Here is a 5,858-nt window from a genome sequence, read left to right on the forward strand (position 1 = left end):
ATTTATTTATCCCAAAACGATAATCAGATTGAGTTGTAGAAGTTCGTAAGCGCGAGTACCCCGTCCCAACTAGCTGCATCACTACCAGTTCTGTGTAGTGTCACAGTGGTTCTAATACATGTTACAACTGATTTTTCTGTATTATTTTTCGTCAATAAAGAAAAGCATACCGCCATTCGGAAAAGCCTTAAAACTCGATTAGATTTTGCAAAGAGCAAGGCGGGAACAAAATAATACCAATTTTTTGTACCCTCTCAATGAAAATCACATCAAAAACCGCTGCAAAATGTGAAAGGCAAGGAGACACACATCAAGAAGCAGTCTAAATTATCAGAGCCAAGGAGACGAATGCCCCACCGCCCGCAACTTAAAACAGAAAGTCAAGCGCACTCACCAAAAAACATTTCGAATTGTAACAAATGAGGAGACCCATCCACCACAATCGTTTCTTATTTTACTATTAACTAGTGTTTTCCTAAAATAAAATCGTTTTGAAAATTATACTTGGAAGATATATAAATCGTTCTCTACGTACAAAAAAGTGAAAATAAAATAAAATTATTGGTTCATGTAAATAAGAAAATTCTTTTTATCAAGTACTAGAACAACTGAGACACTACCACACGCATGGTAGCTCTGCGGCTAGCTGATACGGGGCACCCGCACTCTTATGGCCTGCTACTACTCAACCAATACTCTCCATTCCAGTTTTCATTTTGGTATAACGCAGAATTTCACGTGTCATATGACGTATGCCGTGGCATGGAGTTCCCAGCGCCCGAGAATCCATTTCAGTGTACGTTTTTAATTATTTTTCAAAACTAGAGGATATCCTATTTTGATATTTTCAAGGATTATGGAGGACATTGCGAGCCACCTATAACAAAATTAAAGAAAATAAAAAGCGGATATTTTTCATAAATCAAGTTTAAAAATTTGTTTTTGAAATATCCAAGATAAAAAATTACAACAAATATTCCTTCAAAACTGTATCTTATTAAAAATAATTAATAGAAAGTATACCTTAATATCATTAAAATCACCAAAATTATGATAGTTCAAAGCTTAAAGTTTTCCTTTTAACATCTAAGAAAACGAATACCAGAATTTTCATAATAATTATTATTAAGACGTTACCTCAAATCTCGAGCCCCTAATCGATTCATTCAGGCAAAAAGCGCGATAAGCCGTCTTTAACATAATAAAATAAATTGAAGTTACTTTAATTTCATCGGAACAGAAGCCCCAATTTCACAGGGATACAAAATGATCTTTTCGGTCATTATTGGCCATGGCAGCTAAAAATATGTAATATTATTATAAAAATTTAGTGTGATAATAGAATCAAAAGGTACACTTTTTTTCGATACTTTTTTCGGCGGGACTGAAAAAGCGGAGTTACCGATCTATCTCAATTTGCAATTATACATTATTAGACAAAAGTGATATTAAGTTTCTTCTTTAGACTTGAGGCATTGCTAGGGTATATCTCGTGTGTAGATTAAAGTTTAAAACAGTTCTAATAATATTTTTCCAACTAACGGTGATTTAAATCTTAATAAGTAATTGAATTTTGAGACTTTTTTCAGTTCTTCATGTTTATTATTAAAAATACATGCAGCCAGGTTAGGCAGCAGAATAGAAAGAAGTAGCTTACAAAAATTGCATAAGAGAAAAATTATTTAAGGGTATCAAGACAGTCACCTCTCTAGAAAGAATGGTCTTATTTGTAGAATCTGGCGGACGTACAATGCAACTCTGCGCAGCTCGTGTGGAAAATTAGAGTTTAAAAGACTTAGCGGATACAGGTTATTGACTGACGTGGTTACTGGGTGACCTAGGATTGATATTCTTGAGTCAGAATAGGCAGGACAAATAGCTAGAAAATGATAAAATTCCTCTGATACTGGCAGGTTACATATAGGGTAGAGTCTAGCAGAGTCATAAGTAAATTTCTATTCTGCAAAACGTATACAACCCTTAATAGAGCACAGAAGTCTAAGCTGAACAATAATAATAAAAAATATATAAAAAGGGAATCTAATATGCAGATATAATTCAAATTCCAGATAGTATTTAAGATGTGAGAAGACTTGGAGACTACTTGAATGGAGGGTCTTTCATAGTCGGAACGCCAGAGATAATCAGAAAAGTTATTTAGAAAAACATCCATATTTTCAACGAGCGACGTAGAATCCAAGTCAAGCCACTTTTGCTCCGAGTTACTTAGAGTAAACATATTTTTGAGCTGGAGAACCCAGTTAAGCTTTGGGTTGCAATCAGGTTTGAACGACATTGCCATCAATTTAAGAAAACATCTTTTAGGATATCTATCATCAGACATGCCAAGCAACTTCGATAACCATCTAAGCGCTGACTTAAATATATCATAAGCTAACAGTATTCTACCTGTCTCTAATCGGAGGGCAAAATTCGGTGTGTATGTTGGTAATTCCAGTATTTTCTTAAAGAAGACTTAAAGAGGCGCCCTAAGTACTTAACCTAATTTTTCAGAAGGTTTTTTAAAAATTCGTTCGGAATCCCATCCTCGTCTGGCGCTTTATTACAGTTACATTTCAATAATGAGGCTTGAATTGCACCAATCTAGATATTACAGTTTAATAAGGGGTTTTTAATTACAACCCGCTGTATGGAAATAGGTTCCTCAATCGGATATAGGGAAAAAAGAAAGTCTTGCCATGCATGCATGCTTAAATTGTTAGTTGAAAGAGACCGCAATTTAAAACTATTGATCGCTGCCCAAAAATCCTTAGGATTATTAAAAGCCGCTAGTGAATTCAGCCGTGCATATTCGTATTGCCTCTTCTTAGACCTATGTAACTCCAGAAAAGATATTTTGATTTCTAGATATTTCGCCCCTTCCTTATCGAAAAAACCCGACATTTAAAGACATTTAAAGATTGTCTGGGCTTACGGCGCGTGACTATACATTCTTTATCGTCCCAAGGTTTTTTTCCTGGAGTACGCCATTTAGGCTTTACAAGTAAATTCAATTTATCGGCGAGAAATAAAATTGTGGTATTTAAATTATTATTTAGGGTATCTATTTTGCCCTTGGAGTACACTTAGGTCTCAGAGATAGACATTTTATGCATGTAGTCACATTTGCGGAATTCATTTCAAATTATTTTATTATAAAATAAAAATGAGTCTCTATTTATACTTGTGTCCATCTGTATGAAATACGAAATTTCAACGCGAACCGAAAGATGAACGGATGTCATAGGCATTTGAAGTACTTCAAAATTATAAATCAGGTATATTGAGCCAATGTTACACGCGAAAAGATCGTTAACACTTATATGCTGAAATCCAAGAGAAATATAATTGCCTGGAAAATCTTTAGGGAATCTCCCTAAAGGGGGGAACTTCCCCCCCTTGTGTTGACCTTAGAGTCCAATGATCTTCGCTTATACAATGCTGCAGAATTTTCGGGGAGGCATAGCCCTTCCAGGTCACTTAAGTTGCCGATAAAATCAATAAAAACACCTCCTAAAAACATGGGTAAATCTGGATAACTCGATATAAACCCGAAAAGGTCCAATATTTAACAAAAATACATGTAGGAGAAATTGAAGGGGTACGCTGCATACGGGTATGAGTGCAAAAACACAAATTCTAACAAACTAAAAAACTGTATAAGTTTCACGAAAATAGTTTTAAATAAAAAAATGCAAAAAAGTTTCGAGGTACTCTTAGGCTTTATCAACCCATGAAACGAAGATCCTGAAAAAAGCATCCTTCTCCGAGAAAACCTTTGTCAAAGGTACAGCGTGTACCCATAAAGTCTGATTTTTTCATGAAAAGTTGCGTCACTTTTTATTTTTCAATTTCAAATAAAAACAAGAAAGTACTTTTGAGTTTTTGGTTAGTTCTATTCAATCGCAAAAAGAGCGCTTTAAAAAATATAACTATGTGCAAGAAGGCGCTAGTTAAAGACCGAAAATCACCAAAAAGTTTCTATTTTGACACATAAAAAGCTGCATGACTGTTTTTTTTTTAATTTAAGAGAAAAACAAGAAAGAAATTTTAAGTTATTGGTTAGCTTTATTGAATCGAAAAAAGAGCGCTTTGAAAAAGATAACCGTGCGCGAAAAAGCCCTGGTCGAAGATCGGCGCGCACCAGAAAGCTTCAATTTGGACACATAAAAAGTTGCGTAACTAAGGACAATATCCAGCTTTGTAGCATTGACACGTTTAGTGGTGGAAAATAAGAAATTCCAGTAGATGTTGCACTGATCATTATCCACAATGGACTCGAGGTCCCCCCAGTCATATGGCAAAACGGGCATTAAGTCAACACGATAAGACTGCCGAAGATGGTAATATAACACTTTTAGAGCCGCATTGCGTCTCTCTATGTACCAGTATTATGCATACTTTGAACATTCACTGAGAATATATCGAAGTGTTTCTGGCATGATACATGTTGGACAGACCCATCGATAGCTCTTCTCTACGTACAATGCCGGAGAATTGACCATGAAGTGGCTTGTGGCTTATGGCTTCGATAAAAACGCTCCAAGCTTAGCAAACCTCTACCCCATACATGAGGAAGCCATACATGAGGTACGGAAGATCTAGGTTGATGACTTCGACGGGTTTTCATCATATTGCATGTGCTTCGGTCAAGTTACTTAATTTCATCGACGTTCCATTTTACTGTACCAAACGTGTAGATCAGTATAGGAACGGTCAACATATTGGTCGCCTTATCTTATTCTTCCCCGCAAGTTCGGAAGCCTACTTTTTTTTTGATAATTTGGCGATACCTTCTTTCAAAGGCCGTCTTTAACACTAGCACATTTTGGGTTTCTGCTTGCGGTGTTTAAAGATATGCATATGCTTCTCCATGAGCAAAATGTTTAATGGTATTTCTACCTATCTGATGAACATCCTGATTGTCACGAGATCATGTATTTTCTAGTCTTCTATAGTGTGGGTAGACGTAGGCACGCTTGTCCAGTATAAAGCTCCGGACAATCGCTTTAGAGTACCTATTTGCAGCCGCCACAAGGATTTATGAAAGGTAATAGAGCTTAAATTCTCTTTTGTTTGGCGACCCACAAAAGTAAAAGCAAATTTTGCCTTGCAGCACAATACACTAGCGTTAGAAAGTACAGTGAAAGTATTATTGAAAATCACTGCTGACATTATGACTACGCTCTTTGATTTTTGTAAGAGATCTTATATTTGGCGTCCAGTGCTGCTTGATAGTCAAGAGTTTACACTTTTTCAGCATGTAATTTGCTTTCCGTAAGTTTCAAGCAAGTGACCTAACTTTTGGGGTAAATTTTTAGTTCGTCCGACCTTATAAACCGATGCTCTCGCATTTGTCTAAGGCGAGATTCCTCTTCAACCGCGAGTGACCTACCGTGTGTGGCACTGAACGTAATTGGTGACCTAACCGCATGATTCGCTGCATTGGGGAGTTAGTCAAATTCAACATAGGTGACCTCAAGAGCTGGAGCTTTTGGGCTCCAGATGTTCCAGTAAGCACACGCGCGGGATGTCCAAAATACAAGTGTCCGGACTTATATAGATGTATGAAAATTAAAAAATTAATAAAAATTCCTTTTACAAAAATCGGTTTAAGTTTTATTTGTTGAGATAAACCTTGGACTACTTATACTACGCTTGATTGGTCCAGGTTAAATATTTTATGACCTAATAAAATTCCTTCAACTGACTTGACGGCGTGAAATGTATAGTCGCAGAATAGACGAATTGACATGCAAGCTCTTATGTATATGCATGATCTTACGTGTGGCTACATCAAACGAGTAGAGTAGAACCGGGACGGCAAGTATGTTAGTCGCAGATAAGTTGTTCAACGC

The 5,858-nt window shown here is 36.3% G+C and overlaps 1 protein-coding gene across 1 annotated transcript in view; it reads right to left on the reverse strand.

Annotated features, from left to right (window-relative positions):
* The window catches only part of LOC117179635 (decaprenyl-diphosphate synthase subunit 2), a 161,498-nt gene that overhangs the window by 828 nt on the left and 154,812 nt on the right, over window positions 1-5,858 (reverse strand). The window lies entirely within an intron of this gene.

Source organism: Belonocnema kinseyi, chromosome 9 (assembly GCF_010883055.1).
Source record: "Belonocnema kinseyi isolate 2016_QV_RU_SX_M_011 chromosome 9, B_treatae_v1, whole genome shotgun sequence".
NCBI lineage: Eukaryota > Metazoa > Arthropoda > Insecta > Hymenoptera > Cynipidae > Belonocnema > Belonocnema kinseyi.